The 20,824-nt window shown below is 42.8% G+C and overlaps 1 pseudogene; it reads right to left on the bottom strand.

Moving 5' to 3' along the window:
* Positions 1 to 12,416: 12,416 nt before the first annotated feature.
* On the bottom strand, positions 12,417 to 18,933 carry LOC116809343 (vitamin K epoxide reductase complex subunit 1-like; annotated as a pseudogene).
* Between the last annotated feature and the right edge of the window lie 1,891 nt (positions 18,934 to 20,824).

Genomic DNA, 20,824 nt, shown 5'->3' with positions numbered 1-20,824 from the left:
ATGTGGTGTTTGGTTTTCTATTCTTGAGTTAGTTTGCTGAGAGTGATGGTTTCCAGCTTCATCCATGTCCTTGCAAAGGACTTGAACTCATCCTTTTTTATGGCTGCATAGTATTCCATGGTGAATATGTGCCACATTTTCCTTATCTAGTCTATCATTGATGGGCATTTGGGTTGGTTCCAAGTCTTTGTTATTGTGAAAAGCACAGCAATAAACATATGTGTGCATGTGTCTTTATAGTAGAATGATTTATAATCCTTTGGGTATATATCCAGTATTGGGATTGTTGGGTCAAATGGTATTTTTCGTTCTAGATCCTTGAGGAATTGCCACACTGTCTTCCACAATGGTTGAACTAACTTACACTCCCATCAACAGTGTAAAAGCATTCCTATTTCTCCACATCCTCTCCAGCATCTGTTGTTTCCTGACTTTTTAATGATCGCCATTCTAACTGGCATGAGATGGTATCTCATTGTGGTTTTGATTTGCATTTCTCTAATTCAAGGATTGTAACTCTTACAGAACAATCAACCCAAAAGGAAAGCAACAGATCATTATGCTCTTTCAAGGCAGAAACTGCAGGAGAAACTGACACTGAAAAGATATTTTGAATGTCTGATTCAGGGAAAAATCAGAAGGCTTGATGGCTTATAAAACAGTATACATGTTTTTGCTTTTCTTCCTACACAACACAAAGCGGGCTGAATTCATATGGATGCTTTCAGGGCTCCCAAAATTGGGATTCAACTCTGGATGACTAGAATTGAAGTATGATCTAAACAGTTATATTTTGGCAAAAGTCAGCAAGCACATAATAATTAGTATAAGCATCTTGTATGTTTTAGATACTTTCTACACATTAATTCCCCAAATAGCCCCAGGTGTTTCTGCCTGCATTTTACAAGCAAAAAAAGAAAATGGAGGTTGGGAAAGGATAAAAAACTTGTCCAAGTCTACTTGGCTCCAAAGCTTGTGCTCCTTGGATTCTGTCCCTTCTCAGACCACAGGTGAGTACGCAAGGGCCCAAGCAGGACCTGGAGCCTGGAGGCAGACCAGAACCCCGAAAGTAGAGAAGGATGAAGTCTGGTGTCCACAGAGTAGAGTGGCAGGCGGCCCAGGGGCAGCCCAGAAGACAAGGTCAGCAGGCCCAGCACTGGTTGGAAAGATATGCAAGCGGGAGGAGGACATCATTCATTCCTTTACCCACTTATTCATTTTCCTACACTCAACCGTTCATTCAGTCATTTACACACGGTTATTTGCTTCTTCGCCTTGTCAAGTATTTCTGGAGGTTCCAGTGTTTGCCAGCAGCCATGATAGGAACTTTACTGACTTATCTGATTTAATCTTTACAACTGCACTGGGATATTAGGAGTATTATTCTCCCATTTTAGAGATGAAGAAACTAAGATACAGGCCACCCACCTAACTTGTAAGCATCATGACTCATTCCATCTACTTTATTTTTTAAAAAGCATGTATAATATGCTTATTATGTAGCATGCACTTTTTAAGCACTTTATGCACATTCCCCATAGTACCTAACACAGAGCCTGGCACTTGGTATATGCTTCATAAATATCTGTTAATATTTGAAGAATGAATGAACGAATGAATCAATCAATCAATAGAGGTACTATATCAGCTTTACAGAAAATGAGTGCTAAAATAATTCTGAGGTAGTATGAGTTGTTTCTTCAGCCATTCAACATGCATTTATTATATATTTTAAAGTACATATTTATTATACATATAATTATGTATGTATGTATTGTATATAACCACCTACACTGTGCAGAGTACTGGTGAGATGGCACAGGGATAAAATACTCTATCCTTGCCTTCTGGGTGAGCTGGTCTCCAGTCCAGGAGGGGGACAGAGAGAAAGGCTGACATAAGAAAGAAGCAGAGATTTGGGCAGCCTTATGAAGAGGATATTCATGCACTCAAGAGAACAAAACCATGACCAAGTGATACCACCTGCTTAGGAGTCCAACTCCGGGAACTGGGATGAGGGTCAGAGCAGGAGCCAGAGCCACCCAGAGGACACCTTGTGCTCTAAAGTGGGCATTCTAGAACCCCTAGGGTCAGGGTTGAGCCAAGCCAGGGCTGAGGGTGAGGTTAAGAATTTCCAGCTTTGGGGAGCAGAAAGTTTCTGGGACATTACATCAGGCCAGGTGAAACATGTTTTGCTTCCTGAAGGCAAAAGTTGTGGGTGTTTGGTGTCTGCATGTGTATGTGCAGGAGAGTGACAAGGCCAGTGGATACTTGTACATGAGTGTGTTTGTGTTTTAGACCATGTCTCTGTGGGTACCTGCATCTGCTGGTCTCTCTGTCCTTGAATCTGAGATTGAAACCTGGGCTGGTACCAGTGTATTGTCTGGTTAGGGGAGAAGGTGCTGGGAAATGAGGAAGAAGAGAGAAAAAGCTAAGAGAGTCAAATATTTAAATTAAATACTCAATGACCACAATCTCTGCATCTTTTCCAGAGGGAGGCTTCTGTGCATGGCATTTTACACACAGAGAGAAAAGTCCATTTCCCCAACTTCCTGAGAGACATGCATCCACACTTCCCAAAAGCAGATTCTATCAACACGCAGTGCATAAGAGACTCCTTTTAGACTGTGGGTGGTTTTTAAAAAGGTATTTAAGACAGGGTTATACACACTCTCCATATGGTTTTCTAAGGAGTAATCCCCCACAATTCTGGCCATTCTCTCTCTCTCTCTCTCTCTATCTATCTATCTATCTATCTATCTATCTATCTATCTATCTATCTCTCTGTGTGTTTCAATTTAAAATACAGATACATTTTTTCTTAAAAGCATAAGAACATAGTGATATGAGCACTAGAAGAAAGAGAAAAGGGCTCTGAACCCACAGCCCAGCTTCCCAAGGCTCCTCCTCTGTCTACAGTTTTCCATCTATGTTCCTCCTCTCCTCCCCTCCCCACACAGAACTCTCCCACTGGAAGCTGTTGATGCATTCTCTCTGGTTTTGGTGTGTCCTTCAGAGCACATTTTTAAAGGAAAGAAAGAAGGAAATGCTTCTTATATAGAAAAGCAGGCAGCTACGCGGTAAGGGAAGAAGACTCATCCACATCTCCAAGCTGAGCTTCATCCTTGACAAGCACACATCTGGACATGCAACACCTCTGGTTAGCATCCTGCAAAGGCTTCTTTGGTCTGAATCACCAGGACCAGACAGGGCCTGCCCAATCCCCACTCCCACCAACCTCTAGGCCCCTTCTCCCAGGGTTGGCAACTTGCTGGCCACTTTCCAGTTCCTCTAAAGCACTGGGCACTTTCCAGCCTCAGGACCTGCTGCACACAGCTGACTCCTTCCATGCTCCTCACCACCCCTTCCTTAGTCAATTTCTACTTGTCCTCCACAGTTCACTAAGATGGGTACTCCACTGAGGAAATCTTCCCTGGCCTCCCTGTACATGTACCTGCACACACACACCTGCACCACACACCCTCGGCCAGATCCACCTATTACAAATGATCACTGCATTCTGCACTTCATCTCCATTGCACACATCACAATTGTAATTGATTAGCTGTGCAATCAGGTTTTTAATAACTGTCTTTCCCCACTGATGAAAGCTCCCTGAGGGCCAGGGCCATGCCAGTGTCTATGCTTATAATAGGCTTTTCACTTAGCAGGCGTACAGTCAGTAAATTTTTGTTGAATGAAGGCATAAATGATCCTCAGTTTCCTCATCTCTAAAGTTGAGACAATAATAAAAAGCCTGTGCGTATTAAATGAGATAACAGAAGTGACACTGCCTGACTGATAAAAAGGTTTTGTTTTTGTTTATTTGGGTTATTTGTTTCCTGAAAAAAGCAGCTCAAAAATAAAATTAGCTGTCTCCTGGAATGGTAAGCTTTTTGTCATTGGGGGCCTTCTAGCAAAAGATGGTTAAAAATTTTGCAGGGATATTGTAGAAAGAGTGATCAGTGAATCACAGTGGGTAATTCTCTATTTTGGCTTCACATCAGAATCAACTGAAGATTTAAAAAAATAACTAACTGATGGCCCAAGAGATTCTGAATTAACTTGTGAGATCCAAGCACCCCCGGTGTGAAGAAAGTGCCCCAGGTGTTTCTAACATGACCGTGGCCATGAAACACTGGTTTAAAATAGATAATCTTTACATTTTCTTCTAGCCAGGAGATGTCACTCCAGGAAAACAAAGATTATTTGTTTCTTCTGTGAGTAAGGGGTTGGGGGGAAGGTGGAAGGTAGAAGACAGCCCTTTAGCATAGTCATTTTTTAAATTTTAAATAAAAATTTACAGATGTGTAACTATAGAGCCCGCCACATAACAAATTAAAGAGCAATGGCTGTGGAGTCTCTGATCCTCTCTACTGAAGAACTTAGGGCCTTTCCAGCTATGCAATTTGGGATAAATCACTTTGTCCCACTAAACCCATTTCCCCAATTTAAAATGGAGATAATGTTACCCTTATTATAGAGTTTCTGGGATAATTCAATAAAATAAGACATAAGAAGAAGTGCAGCAAGTGCTCGCAGAAGGTAAGTCCTCTTTGGTAAGAATTTGCTATATAGATACATGTATACACATTTATACACATATATACATATATATATACACACTCACACACACACATATGTATATATTATCAATGTGAATACACTTTGCAAACTTAGTGCAGTTATAAGGCATTATCATTGTGATCATTGCCCAGCCCAGGTGGAAAGCCATGAGATTGATTTTTTTTTTTTTTTTTACCCCAGGGACATTCTTAGAGAGCTGTGGTTTTCCCTAGTGCACTGTTGTTGATGGGTCTTTTAGAAATACACATACACACTCACACATCCAAATGTGTACACAGACACACACACATGCACATCCATATACACATATTTCTTTTCTTTTTTCTCCAAGTCCCCACTGAAATACAGCTTGCCTGAGAAAATATGAATCAGAATTTATTGTTCTGTGCTGCTTTCCCTCTGGAGTAGCAGGGTCAAATATATATTGCTAGAACTGATCTGCCCACTCGTTGCTCACAAGGTCCTTACAGAACTGAACACCTGACCCTAAACAATGGGGAAAAGATTCAAAGAGCTGTATTGAAAGAAATCGAACTTTAAACAGATTCTTGGTATCAGCTTGTAAAACGGTAACAGCTCCTGAGCATGCCCGTCTGAAAGAACAGTCACTGGCACATGCTTGCAAGCAAACCATGTCAGATTTCATTACACTGCCACAGCCTCCAGGGCAGAAAACATCCCCAGCACACGGTGGCCTGGAAGCCTGCACACCACGTGAGTGCTAGTTGTGCCCCTCGCTGACTCTATGACCACCAGGAAGTCCCTTAACTTCTCTGAACCTCTCACTTTATCTGTAAAATGGGGGCAATGCTACTTGCTCTGGTGACTTCACAGAGTTCCCCGAAGGTCACTGGCATAGTGTGCAGGCAGGTGCCTTGTGCCCCTGGGGAGCTATGCAAATGCAACATGGCATCACCAGCTCTGTGCCAATGATGGCCAGGACCACCAGTGGAGACTGCACCTCTCCGGGTCTATGGCATCTTCAGCTCTAATGGGACTCTAAAAATTCTTCTGTGGTCATGAAAATGTCCCTGTTCTGTAGGTCTGGCAGGTTCCATAGTCCTATAATTCAGATATCTAAATGTTCCTAAATTTTAAAATTGCCCAACTGGTGGAATACTGGCTGAATACACAGATAGAATGATAGAAATGAAGAAGCCATATCTGGAAACTAAGTACTTAATCCATTAGAATATGCTTTAGGCAGAGGGCCAGGCAAATAGGCTAAAATGATGATGACAAGAGTTAGAGAGATGGGAATTTATCATCCAGTGGTCTTTCCAATGCTTTCTGAAACTGTGGAACTGAACTTTAGGAAAGAGTGATGGGTAATCACCTTTCTATAAATATGTACCACCAAAGCCCACTACAGATTCTGACATACCTTGGGCAAGAGTGTATGTGGGGTGGGCTGTGTATATGTATATACACATTTTGAAGAAAACCTCCCTGGGTAATTTTCACATGTCTCTCTACTCCCATCCTCTCATGGTTAAGAACTTGTGCTTAAAATCATGCCCTACAGATAGATGCTCATTGCACCAAGCCTGGGGCTTGTTTAACGTCCAATTCACTTCCTGGGCACTAACAATCCATCCCTTTCTACAGAACTGACTTTCCACATTATTTAGACCTGTAAGTTATGATGATAATAGTTATAAGGCAAATTCCTTCGAGAAGCACAATATCTTACAATTTGTGAAGTTCCTTGCCATTTAACTATCTTCTTTGATCCTCCTAACCTTTTCCCCATCTGATGGAGAAGAAGCCCAAGGTTCAGAGAAGTGATGTGACTTGCCTAAGGTCACACAGCTAAGAAGAGGCAGAGCCTAATGCAGAGTCTAAAGCATGCCACCTAGATCTTTATCCAGACTGCCTTCCAGTTCTTTCATACAAGTAAAAAGGACTATTCATGTTATTGTCCAGCTCCTTGTGTCCTTTAAATAATACTAGTTATTATGTGGTAGACTTCAGGCTAAGCATATTGTATATAATACAGTGTATTTCCCAAATGGCCCTTCAGGGTGGGTATTATCCCATTTCACAGCTGAGGACACTGAGGCTCAGAGGTGAAGGGACCAACCTAAGGATGCATTCAGCTCAGGCGTCCTCTCCTAGCAGATTCCTGCTCTGAGTCCCATGACTGGGTCAGGGGCCTCTTTGAGACCCCCATAGCACTTATCCCATTCGTTGCTAGCATGCATTCATACATGTCTTCTATCCATGAGATTGTAATCTCTCCAAAGGTAAGCCATGTCTTAATCCCAAGACCCACCAGCACCAATCTCAGGGCTGGCACACTCTCCATGTGTGAACAAATATCATAGAGCACAGAGAATAAGTACAGAACTGAGATTTTTGAACACAAATCTCTTCGAACCCCGAATATCTTATTTGGTTCCAACAAAAGTGGCCCACAAACAGGCCAGGCATGTACTCAGTTTCTGTCCAGAGAAAATTCTGCTGTCTCTTAAGTGGCTCTAGCCATTTCTCTCAGCCAGGACCAAAGGTATAATTGAGCTTCTGAAGAAAGAATGCCAGCCTTGTCCCCGAAGATCACGGTGCCTAGGAGAGACAAGAGCTCGCTGGGCTAAGCAACAAATTCTTCCTCCAGTCTCTGCTTAAAGAAGGTGACGTTCCAATTACAAATTTCCCGAGAAAACTGCTATTCAATTGCACAAAGCTGATTTTCAAGGCATTGACACCTTCTTGGCTTGCTTGCTTATTAGACACAGGAGTTGGGGAGGATGGAGGAGTATTTAAAAGCTGGTTTTCAGCCCAATGAATCTGAAGAAATTTTCTTTATTGGTCTGCAAGAGGAGGTGGGGGTCGGGGAATCAGAACTAGATCTGATAAAGGAGATTAAATGGCCTTATACATCTGACAGCAAAGAACAGACCCCATGGGAATCCCCAATCCTGCTGGTGCTAATAAAGTGCACGATATTACTCTGGTAATATAGTGTACAATATAAGACATCCAGATGCCGGGGCCAGAGCCACGACCTACATCTTCCACAAACCAATTTTCTGCTGGATTGGATGTGTGAAAAAGAAGCGAAATACATATATTTTTTTTCCCCTTGAAAGAAGAATTGATTCCCTAGCTTTTTACCTTGGCCTATCTGCTCCTCCTGCCTCCTGCGTTCTCAAAGTGGGAATTACTTCTAATCCACTCACAGGAGAAGCCACTACCTCCCTCAACTGTGGGCTATTAAAGGACAATTGGGCTCCTTGCTGGATTTCTAGTGGCAGTGGGGTATGAGGCAACAAGCCTAGAATTTGCAGTCAGACAAACCAGGTTCAAATCCTTACTCTTCCAATTGTAGGATGTTTGTCCTTGAGCAAGTTTCCCCTAGGTTGTCTGAGCCTAGGTTCCACATCCACCACACAGAAGTGCCAGGAGTGCTAAAGATAATTCATATTAAGTGTCTAGCACAAGAGCTTAAATGTAGCAGGTATGTAATAAGCAGTAACAAGTAGTAGCAGTAGCAGCAGCCTCAATGAGTAAAGCTTAAAGGCAACCTCACTAAAGGAAGAGCACTTTTTTGGCAGGGAATTTAGGGGGTGAAAACAATGATGCTTATTGATAAGATGAACAGCAACAATGCTCTATTTCTCCATTTCCAGTTATTGAGCATCTTCTGAGTAGACAGTAATATTGTAAGCATTGAGAAAATATAGGCAACTATCAATCTCTTTCAAGATCTTGTAGACTACTGGGGACACCAAGAAATGCCACGGGACATGTTCTGAGCCACAGTGTTCCCAAAAATTTAACATTATTATCTCATTTGACCCTCACAGGAACCTCAAAAAGGGGGCAAGACATGATTTGTTAACCCCCATTTAGTAGATTTTTTAAAACCTGAGGCTCCCTATTTAATAAATGGTGCTGGGAAAACTGGCTAGCCATATGCAGAAACTGGATCCCTTCCTTACACCTTATACTAAAATTAATTCAAGATGGATTAAAGACTTAAATGTTAGACCTAAAACCATAAAAACCCTAGAAGAAAACCTAGGCAATACCATTCAGGACATAGGCATGGGCAAGGACTTCATGTCTAAAACACCAAAAGCAATGGCAATAAAAGCCAAAATTGACAAATGGGATCTAATTAAACCAAAGAGCCTCTGCACAGCAAAAGAAACTACCATCAGAGTGAACAGACAACCTACAGAATGGGAGAAAATTTTTGCAATCTACTCATCTGACAAAGGGCTAATATCCAGAATCTATAATGAACTCAAACAAATTTACAAGAAAAAAACAAACAATCCCATCAAATAGTGGGTGAAGGATATGAACAGACATTTCTCAAAACAAGACATTTATGCATCCAAAAGACACATGAAAAAATGTTCATCATCACTGGCCATCAGAGAAATGCAAATCAAAACCACAATGAGATACCATCTCACACCAGTTAGAATGGAGATCATTAAAAAGTCAGGAAACTACAGGTGCTGGAGAGGATGTGGAGAAATAGGAACACTTTTACACTGTTGGTGGGACTGTAAACTAGTTCAACCATTGTGGTAGTCAGTGTGGCGATTCCTCAGGGATCTAGAACTAGAAATACCATTTGACCCAGCCATCCCATTACTGGGTATATACCCAAAGGATTATACATCATGCTGCTATAAAGACACATGCACATGTATGTTTATTGTGGCACTATTCACAATAGCAAAGACTTGGAACCAACCCAAATGTCCAACAATGATAGACTAGATTAAGAAAATGTGGCACATATACACCATGGAATACTATGCAGCCATAAAAAAGGATGAATTCATGTCCTTTGTAGGACATATGAAGCTGGAAACCATCATTCTCAGCAAACTATCACAAGGACAAAAAACCAAACACCGCTTGTTCTCACTCATAGGTGGGAATTGAACAATGAGAACACATGGACACAGGAAGGGGAACATCACACACTGGGGCCTGTTGTGGGGTGGCGGAAGGGGGGAGGGATAGCATTAGGAGATATACCTAATGTTAAATGATGAGTTAATGGGTGCAGCACACCAACATGGCACATGTATACATATGTAACAAACCTGCACATTGTGCACATGTACCCTAAAACTTACAGTATAAAAAAAAAAAATACCTGAGGTTCAGACAGAAGATGTTGCTTGGCTAAATTCACAAGGGAGCTTGAGCCAGGATTTGGCCTAACTGCTCATCTCCAGCTCTTAATTGTGTTGAGCCTGAACCACTCTGGGATACCTCTGGCTCTGCCAGCAACTGGAATTCTAGCTCTGGCCATCTCCAAGTCATGGTATCTCCATCAGCCACAGCTATTTTGTTTCATAATACGTTGGGGCTTTCCTCAGACCCAGCTCAGTGTGGCATGGAAGAGATGCTATACAAATATTGCTTGGCTGATTATATTACGAGTAATAACAGATATGTAATATCCTTTGTAGCACACTTTTTAGTTTAAAAAGTGCTTTTGCATATTATGGCACTAGTTTTTTTTCAGCCCTTAAAGGTAGACGTTACTATCCCGTCTCCCAGATGATTAAAAAAAAAAAAAAAACTCAGAGAGGTTCACTTTATCAAGGCCACAAAGTTAGGAAGGCACAGAAGCAGGGCTCGAGGTGGGTGTGTAGGAAGCCAAGTCTTGGGCTCTTCTTGCAGCCTTGCATTCATTTGACCCATTAAAGGTGTGACATGAATCTACAGAGTAGCTACAGATCTCTCGTCAGAGCAGCTTGAATGACATGGTACTGTTAAGAATACAGACAAAAATATCATCCACCTCCTCAAAAGTAGCTGACATTTATTGAATGTTTGATTTCTCAATACAAGATACTTTGCCAAATGCTTTCCATGTAGTCTTTTGTATAATCCTTAGGAGATAGGTTCGATAATAATTCTTATTTTACAGATGAGGAAATCAATGTTTAGAGAGGTGAAATATCTTCCTCTAAGCACAGAGCGATGAGTTTTGGATTTGAACCCAGGCAATCTGACCCCACAGAACTTAACGATGTCATCCTTTGTTGAATCTCTGGCACAGTCTCCACCAACGTCTTCCGGAGGAACCCAGTGTTTATTGAGAATATTTACTGATTGCCATTAAGTACCAGGCATTACCCTCAATGCTAGTTATATTAACTCATTTAACTCTCAAAAGCACTCTATAAGGCAGATATTATTATCCCACTTTACAGAGGAGGAAACTGTGGCTCAGATACTGACTGCCCAAGATAGTAGAGCTGGCTAAATGTAAAATTATTTTCAAACACAGAAATACCTGGGAAAGGTTTGTTCTTCCTTCAACAACTTTGGAATCTCCTGGAAGAGATCTGAAATACACACAGAAAAAAGGTTCAAAGAAGGAAATGGGAGGCAACAGAGCCAAATGACCAACTCTAGGATTCCAACCACAACGGTTGCCCAAGATCAGGGAGTAGAGAGGTTGCAAAACACTGGATTAGTCCAGAGAGGCTGAATGGAGGAAGCAAAACTCCAGTGGGCATTGAAGACTGGAGGAAATTTGGTTGAGCGAGGCATTCCAGGCAGAGGAATAGCATATTTAAAATTTAAGCAGAGTCTAGAAACAGATTCAAGTAGCGAAGGGGAGCCTTGATAAAATGATGTGAAGTTGAGATAGACCTACTTACTAGGATTCAGGCTGTGTGTCCAGCACTCTCCTCAAGCCCCACACCCACAGCACTCTGAGGTTTCTTTGTTCTCCTCTAGCATGTAGCTCATCAGGTGCCAAAGCTACAATAAGAAAGTCATGAAAGTTAGGGGAGAGACAATAGACCAAGAAGGAAAAGACACCATACATACCTCACATAAGGCCTCCAGGAAGGCAGGGAGAAGTAGGTCATGGAGGGAGAAGAGAGCTTTGATTTGCCCACAGTGCAAGCCAGTCTCAGCTCTTCCACTCACTGTTTCTCCCTCTTCTCTTCCCTTCCCTCCTGTGTATGCTGCATGCAGCAGCAAATGTATAATGCTTGGATGGCTTGACAAAACAGTTTCTGAGATTTATTTCTGTTGGACAATTTTGCATTTCCCCCCCTCTGCTGACAACTCTGTTAACAGCAAGCTCTCTATGAGGCTGTAAATTTGGAGATCACATACCTGATGTAGACATCGTTGCTTTAAAAACAGACCAAGAAAGTGGACTCCCTGAGATGAGGGTAAGCCAACAGCCTAACTGGTTTCAGAAGACTTGGTCCATTATCTGGGAGTCAGAGATAGCTCAGAGCTTGGTATCCGAGATGGAAAAGACCACATGGAGTAAGAGATGGGGCAGTAGCCTTGTGCAGTATAGTCGGTTCAAGGCAAGGGTGCACAAACTGGAGATAGTTCCAAGTAAGTCAAACACGAAATCTAGTTGGATGAGATCCAACAGTGGCCTTGGATTGTTTTTAAAACCGAATGCTGAGAAGCCATTAGGCAGTAGATGTTAGGTAATAAATGTGGAAAATATTTTATCAAGCATGAATTTCTATATTCACATAAAGAATTGCAATTGCTTTTTTGGGGGGTAGGGGGACAGGGTAATCTTGCTTTTCTATTATTATTTAAGAAATTTTATTGCTCAGAACCTTCCCTCCCTGGGCAGTGGCAAGAGCTTTGGAGACCAGCCTTTGGGGACGGAGTCAGAGGCGCTGGGTGGAAAAAAGAGCAAGTGTATGGTACATTTGGTCCATTATCGTGTGTGGATATGGCAGGGGGAGGGGGGACTCTAGGAAGCCCTGCATCTAGGGCTTTCTTGGGACCCCGATATGCCCCCTTGTGCGAGGTTCACATGCCAAAGCAAAGCAGATGAGGCCAGCCTGGCTTGGGGTGAGGGCTCAGTACCTCTTAACCTTGCCCTGGGGTTCTTGGACCTTCTGGAAACTGAGCCACATCAGGCCCACGTTGATGGCATAGGTGGTTATGCAAACAAGACAGAAATCATAGAGCACAAAGAACAGGATCCAGTCCAGGTAGACAGAACCAGCAAGAGACACCAGGGAGCTCAGCACCAGCAGGACAGAGGCCCAGAGCATCCACAGTCAACCTAACAATAGCTGTAGTGTATAGAAAATCCAACCAAATATGCTGCTGGATTGACTGAGGATGCTGTCCTGTCACAGCACATGCTCCACCAGCCCGAAGCCCCTGTCCCACCTGGGGCAGATCACACATGCAGTGGCGTGATCATAACTCACTGCAACCTTGAACTCCCAGACTCAATTGATCCTCCTGCCTCAGCGTCCTTGGTACTACAAGTGCATACCACCATGTCTGATTATTATTCTTTTTTCTTTTTAGAGACAGGGTCTCACTATGTATCCCGGGCTGGTCTCAAACTTCTGGTCTCAAGCCATTCTCCAGCCTTAGACTCCCAAAATGCTGAGATTATAAGCCTGAGCCACCACGCCTGGCCTAAAAATTAAAATTGTTACCATTTTGTGAAAGAAGAAAACAGTATCTCTTATGTGCATTTTGAAAAATAGGTACCAATAAAGGCAAATACACTTAGAAGCACAGAATTTTAGACCTGGGAAGAGATGCATTCACTCCATTAGCAAGCATTTGGAGACTGCATCTTGGAACCAGGTCCTGTGTAGGACTCTGAGGCACTGGAGAGGAACCATACCTGGGCCCTCAAGGACCTCACAGAGTGATAAGTGTAATGACAAGTGAAGTCACTGGGGGTGATGGGAATACAGGGCATCTCAATCAATGGGGGGCATTGGGAAGGTTTTCCACCCAAAGGGAAGTTAGTACTAAATTCTAAAGGAGGAATAAGAGAGTATCAAGGCAAAGAAGGAGAGAACATACTTGCAGAGGGGTCATGGGGGGCATTTGAAGCACTGACAAAGCACTGGCTAAGCACAGGCCTGGCCTCCAAGCTCTTAATTTTACAGATGTGAAAGCTGAGCCTCCTGGAGAAGAGTAACTAAGTTACCCAAGGGGGAAGCAGTACGACTAAAAATTCACAACAAAGCTTGCTCTTAACCACTCCACTATATTGCCTACATACTAAACATGGAATGTAACATCTTCACAAGGGTCAGTAACTGACTCAGGACCACACAGACAGACAGTGGCAGATCTGAGATGAGAACTCAGGTTTCTTTGCTCCCAGTCCAGTGCTCATTCCAGTATGCCATGCAGACTGTGCAACCTCCCAGTCTCACTGAGTCTTAAACCCTACATCACGACATTGCTCCTACATCCTTCCCTCACTATGGAAGCTCCTCCATGGCTCCCTCACTATGGAACTCGAGACTGATGCTTCATTTCTTTTTCATTAAGTTGACAAAAAGAACAAGGTCACCTTCCTTCCCTGTGGCCCTTGCCATCCTTGAAAACCACTGAGGTTAGGAAGGAAGTCATCAGATATTCTCACTTCCAATCCATTCTCCTAAAGGCCAGCTGGTCTGGGAATAAAACACCTCGGTGTCGGGCATTTAATTTTTAAAGAGAGAGCAAAATGGTGAGAAGGCTTTAAAAACTGCTCTTAGCTTTGTGTGTAATAGCCACCCAGGCAGGAGGTCATAACCAATCCCCACATCTCTCGAGACTCCCAGGCTTAGAGGAGCAGGAGGAGTATTTGTTTCTGGAGCCAGAGAAAATTGCAGACCTGACCCTGCCTTCCTTGTGCTTAGAAAAAACCCACCTCTACAACAAAGCCCAATTCCTTATTGAACGACAGTCAGCTGGCTTGACCACTAACAAAGAACTGATGCAAAGGACAAAGTGGCACCCTCTTACAAGGATTCCTTAGAAGTAGAAGCCCCTGGTGTATTACTCATGACATCTCAGGTTTGTAGAAAAACAATAGCTCCAGAAAAATATCTGGTCCTGAAAAATCACTGCTTCATCAGAAGCAGACATATGGCCAAATGCAGCAACAAAGTAAGCATTTATTAATCCTAGGTTGTGTTAAGCTTAATAAAGGTGTAACATAGGTTGAACATCCACAATTGACAGACACTGTCTATTTAGTCTCTCTAAGCCTCCCCACAGCTCTGCAAGGTAGGAATTACAGCACCATGGTTGGCAGTATGGCATGATGGTTAAGGCCGTGAGTTCTGGAGCCAGACAGACTGATTCTGAATTGCACCTCTGCCTCTTATTAAATGTGACACTTATTAATGAAGCAAGTTGCTTAACCACACTGTGCCTATGCATCTTCACTTTGCAATGGGGATGATTATAGTGCCAACTTCATAAGATTATTGTGAGGACTAAATTAGTTAACAAATGTAAAGTACTTAAAAGAATGCCTGGCACATAGTAAAATTCAAGAAGCATTAGTTGTCATTATTGTTATCTTTATTGTATATATGAGGAAACTGAGTTGAGAGAGTGTGAGTGAGTGAATTAGCCAGGATCACCACTGCTAAGTGGTAGAGCTAGAAATGAAACTTAGAGCTCTTTCAGCTATACCCCAACTCAGGTATAGCCCTAACATATTCTAATTTTAAACTTACTACCCAAACATTGTATCATAGGCAGAGCACAGCAGGACTGTTTCAAAGACAATGAACTTGAGACTCAGCAAAGGGAAATTACTTGGACTCAGACCACAAACATGCAAATGGGCGAACCAGATGTTGAACTCAAGTCTCAGGACAGCTGGTTCCACTCTGCCACGTAAGGGAGAGGGCAAGGGAGAACCACGGTGGACTGGACAAGCAAAGTAGATGAGAAACAAGCTGATGGACAGGCCACTAAGGTATGAGGACAGGAGTGCTAGACAAAGGTGCAGAGCTGTGGGCTAGAGGTCCCACATCTACACTACATAATAGCATTCTATACTGTATAGTAATGATTATGCCACTGAGTGAGGGCAACCAGCAAGTTTAGAAACAGGATTTGCTTTGTGCTACGTGATGACTATCCTGTCTGAGTAACAGCACACTGACAATAAACTCAGGGTTCTTGACTGGAACATAACCAAGTGGGGACAGTTGGAGTATAGTCTCCAAAGTTCAAATTTAATTATGTACTATCTGCACATTTTCTCACTTGGTCTTCATAACAGCCAGTGATATTGGTACCCATTATTCCAATTTACATATGAGAAAATTCAGATTCACAGAGATTAAGTAACTTGCTACAGGTAAAAATAATAGCAAGAGGCAGAGTTTAGATTTAAATCCATGTTTGTCTAACTCTAAACCCATGCTCTTTCCCATAAACTATTTTGTGCTATTTTGTTTTTCTGTTTTTTAACTAATCAACACCAATACCAGTCACTCACGGCTTCTGACCAGCAGGAGGTTCAAGAAACAGCACGTTCAGTTGTCGCAATTCCAACCAAAAGCCAAAATACCTGACAGGTCTACAATGATTAAATAATTTTCCCAAAGACACGTAGCTTCTAAAAGGCAAAAACGATTGAAGAGCTCTGGAAATATGAGAAGAGACTGTGCCTAATAGTTCTCAGTGCTGAACTTGGATGGAACTGACCATGCCATGGAGCTAGAAGCGGTCTTCCTTCAGCATGCCTAACTCATGGGAAATAGTGCCCTACATTTCTGAGGACAAAGTACACATCTCAGAGCTGAGTAGACTTCCCCAGGACCAGCTCTGAGGTTACCTGCCCACTATCCCCAGATGTGGTCAGGATGGGCTGACATCTGAGTGAATACACACACACACACACACACACACACAAAATTTGATAAACTAATTCTGTGCCTAGCACTGTGCCTGACACTGAAGCTCAAACAAAGAAGGAGGGAGAAGGATGTTAAACACGGAAGATATTTACAGTAAAAGGGATTGTGGGAGTAGAGGAAGAAGAGACTTACTCGGTCTCAAAAGGTGGGCAAAAAAGGCACTCAGAGATGGTGATGTTTGAGTGCAGTCTTGATGACAGGAGATTTGCTGATAGAGAGCGACAAGGGACAGTGGTGGCATCACAGGTAGAGAAAACAGCAAGAACAAAGGCTCTGTTCAATCAAATGTCACCTTCTTGGAGCAGCCATCCCTGACCATTCACATATAAATAGCAGACTCTGTCTTTGTTCTCTGCTTTTCTCTCTTCCCATTTGTTAACTATTACTGACACTATGTTATCTATTTATTATCTATTTCTCCAAGCAGGTTGTTAGTGCCACCTGAACACACTCACTGTTTTCTTCTTTCCTGTATCTCAGTGCCTAGAACTCTATGTAGCACATAGTAGAGACTCAATAAATATCTGTTGAATAAATGAACAAGTGCCAGATAGGTGTGATTCAGAATACTGTGCCAATGCTTATATGCTTGCTCTTTAATGTGAAGCAGAAAGTAGGGAGTATTTTCTTAATCACCTTTTTCTCCCCAATCTCCTAATGTAAATTAAGTATATTGAAATGTAGAGAGGAGGAGAAAGGAAATAACATTTATTGAGCATTGATTTTGCTGATAGTTCACATAATTTCGATCTCCATGACAACTTGATGAGTAGGTATCACTATCCCCAATTTATAGTAAGGGAATTCTAGAAGCATGTGATTTATGCAGTCTCCCAGATGGTAAGTGAAGTAGCAGGGCTAGGATTTGAACCCAAGTCTGCTTGATCCCCAGGGCCCTCCAATCACCATATGGAGCCCCTTTGGAGGGCCGTCTACAATGAGATGCCTGAGGAACCTGCCTGCAGTGTGAGGAGCTGGTGAGGAGTGCTGCTGTTACCAGGGTCTGCCCTTACCCAGGTCTTTTCATTCTCTCCCTAATTCTCATGATAATCTCCAATACAAAGTATTTACATCCCCTGTAATTGTATAAGGAAATAGGTTCAGAAACTGAGTAAACTTTGTCAAGGTCACCTGGCTAGCAAAGCAGGTGGGAAAGCAAAGATTCAAACCTGGAGTCCAGAAGGTCTGACTCCAAAATCTGATCTTCCCTTCAAGCTACTCTGAGCCACAGACCATAAGAATTTGAAATCAAAAAAGAAATCTCCATTTCAGCTCCTAGAACACATGACAGTTTCTCACCCCAGATTGTTCTCAGCTCAGTATGAAAACATATAACAGAGTATGAATGCCTGAGTGAAAGAAAGACCTAAACTTAAATTATTCCAGAACAGCGAGCTATTGTCAGTGATTGACAACCAGTCTCCACTCTCACCAGTGACAGCCACACACAAAGTCAGCCTTCAAAAAGAGCGCAGTTCTCTTCAATTAGCAGAGCTGAAATGAAACCACTTAGGAAATTATACTATTGGGTGACTGTTGGGTTTTAAACATAATGAGAAAAATAAAGCCTAGGCCCGATGTTTACTATCAGCTGAGCTAGAGACGTCAGATATACCAGGACTTGAGACCGCACGTTCTTTTCCCAACTCATGCTTGTCTGCTTCCATGACACTCACTGATCCAATCCTGAATTCATTCATTCTTTCATTCATTTAGCAAATATCTATTGATTATTGACTGCCAAGGACTGGAGCTACAATAGAGACAAAAACAGATATGATCTTGCCTTCTGGCACTCCCAGACAAGTAAACAGGCACTGGCATACCTTGCAGTAGGTGACATGAGGGCAAAAATGCAGGATGCTCAGAGGCAGAGTAAGAGAGCCCTGCAAAAATGACATTTCACACTGAGTGGAAAACAGCCATGCAGGGCAGAAATGCCTGCCCAGCAGGCAATGTGCTTAGCCATCAGGAGAAGGACAAGGGTAGACAAGGCAGGGGGCCGGCAGTGTGGAAGGAGTGGGCCCTCCCCCTGCTGGGCCTACCCATCTATTCCCCTAGGATTGCTAGAATCACAGCTCTCAAAAGCTGGAAGGGCTCTGAGTCACTCACCACCATTCACTCAACAAACCCTGTCCCAGGATGTCAAAGGCTCAGAAGTGAACGAGAGCAGGGCACACATAGGAAACTGCCAGTGGTTCCCTAGGATCAGACTGCCTGGGCCAGATTATGAAAGGATAATGCTTCATATTGAGGCAATGGAGAGCCATTGAAGGCTTGAGCCAGAAGAAGTGACACCCAGAGCCTACAACCTTTATGTAGCCTCATATATGCGGATTCCTAGATTCTGTAGGTACAAAGTCTGGAGGAACTGGATAAGAGAAAACAGAGAAAGACAGTTATTTATCTGGTTGAAGGAAAAGTACAGGATAGACTTGCTTCTCAGACATGAGTAACAGTGAACCGGGAAGAAAATAAAGATTAGAATCTATTCCTGGCCTTGTCTCTAATTCATGTAATACTGGACAACTTAATCCACTCCCTCGCCACACATCCCGCCTCAGCATCTTCATCTGTGTGATGGGTGGAGAGTTAGGTAGCTCATTAGAAATGGCAACTACTAGCATTTAATGAAATATTACTCTGAGCTCTGAGCCAAATGCTTATCTCCTTTAATGCCCACAGGCATCCTGTGAAGGAAGCCTGATTATCCTCATCCCCATTTTATAGCAATGGAAACTGAAATTTGAAGATGTTAAGTAGCTTGTTGAAGGTCAGACATTTAGTAAGAGGTGGAACTGGGATCTGAATGCAGCACTCGATTGCTGAACCATGAAAACAACCTATTTCGAGGCCCTTATATATTTATTTCACAAGAATTTTCTAAGCACCTGGGCTATGAGGGTAAAAAGATAAGGAAACAAAGTTCTACCAGTGTGAGAGTCAGATACACATTCTCTTTTAGACTGGGAGCCCTGAACTCTAGTTCTGGTTATATCATTAATTCAATTTGCCTCTAATGTAAAGAGTGTGTGTGGGTGTATATAGAGGGAGGGGTGAAGGAAGCAATTACGGCAAAATTATCTCTCTGGGTTTCTCTCTCTTGCACTTTGAAATCATCCTGTATCAACAGGGTATCACAAGAGACCCAGGACTGGATGACCCACATCTGGCACAGATACAACAACAGCATCATCCTCAGTGAACCAAACTGCAAAATCAACCAGGCACCCAGATAAAGGGCTAATTGGGCAGCTTGGTCCTTATTCAGGAGACTCAGTGACTGCAGTCTGGAGAGAAGCCATCTCTTTGGCCCTTAGACCAGGCAGGCCATTGACATCCCAAAGAGACAGAGGTCTTCTTTTTGGAGGCCACAGATCAGGTCAGGCCTGGGGCCAAAATAAGAGAAAGCTGCTACAGGAGGCATGCTTCCACAAGCCACCTCGGCCCATGTGCAGCAATACACTTTCCAATTAGAGCTAATTGACCACCTGTCGGTCGGGGCAGGAGAAAGGCAAGGGCAAGGCTGCAAGGATCCTGAGCCTACCCCTTGGCCTGCAGCCCTGCCGTCCCACCCGTCCCACCCCGCCCCCACTCCTCCTCAGCTACTCTGTACTGCTCTGACTAATGAGCCAAGGCCAAGGAGGGAGGGAACAACCTGCAGAGAAATGTGTTCTCCCTTCTTCCAATAAACTTTCAAAAAGGTTTCTGAGATCCACGGTTGGATTCTCCCATGCATACAGCCCCAGGTGCTGAGGGACAGAGGTGCACAGTAACAGCTCATTTAGCAGGGAACAAATGGTCTCCTTTCAGGCCAACCAATAAAACATTATGCACTCAGGCTCTGGGACCCAAGACGAGTGTCGAGTGTCGATCGGAAAGACACACGGGGGACACAGCACCCAATTACTTAAGATACTCTGTGACTGCTTCAGGGCAAAAAACAAAAACAAAAACTGAAAGGCAGTGTTTCCTTCAAACAACCCAGAAGGCCAAATGCAAAAGTGTTCATTGGAATAACATAGTGAAATCAAGGTGATTATTTACAGAAATAAGAAATTATGTGTGCGTAAATAGTCCTTTGTTATTCATAATTCACTTTCACATGGATCATCTCTTTGAAGCTTCACAACAACTTCATGCAGCAGGAAAAGCAAGAGGCAGTGTCCCATTTCTATAGAGAAGGGCCCTGGGAGGCTGAACACAGGCCAGATGTCAACGCTGTAGTTCATACCAAGCTCCTAATGCCAAATCCACTAGACTTTTCACATTAACACAGCAAATCCAAACTTTATGTTGTTTTTACAGTTTTTTGAATCATAATATATTGGGGCTGAAAGATTCTTGATAACTGCTGGAAACTGAAACCCAGAGAAGTTAAACAACATACTCAAGATCATACATCAAATTGGGACTAGGTCCTTGGTCCTTATACTCCCTCTTCCCACTATACTTCAATAGAGACCCCAATAACAAGAAATATTTCTACAAAATCATAATAAACAATGCTTATGCTATTCCTGTAGATGCCAGCTACTCCCATGTTTCCTTTAACACAAGCCCTTCCTTCTAATAAAGCA

Source organism: Hylobates moloch, unplaced genomic scaffold, assembly GCF_009828535.3.
Source record: "Hylobates moloch isolate HMO894 unplaced genomic scaffold, HMol_V3 SCAFFOLD_18, whole genome shotgun sequence".
NCBI lineage: Eukaryota > Metazoa > Chordata > Mammalia > Primates > Hylobatidae > Hylobates > Hylobates moloch.
The sequence above is the reverse complement of the archived record's forward strand: the minus strand, read 5'-3'. Positions and strand labels throughout refer to the sequence as shown.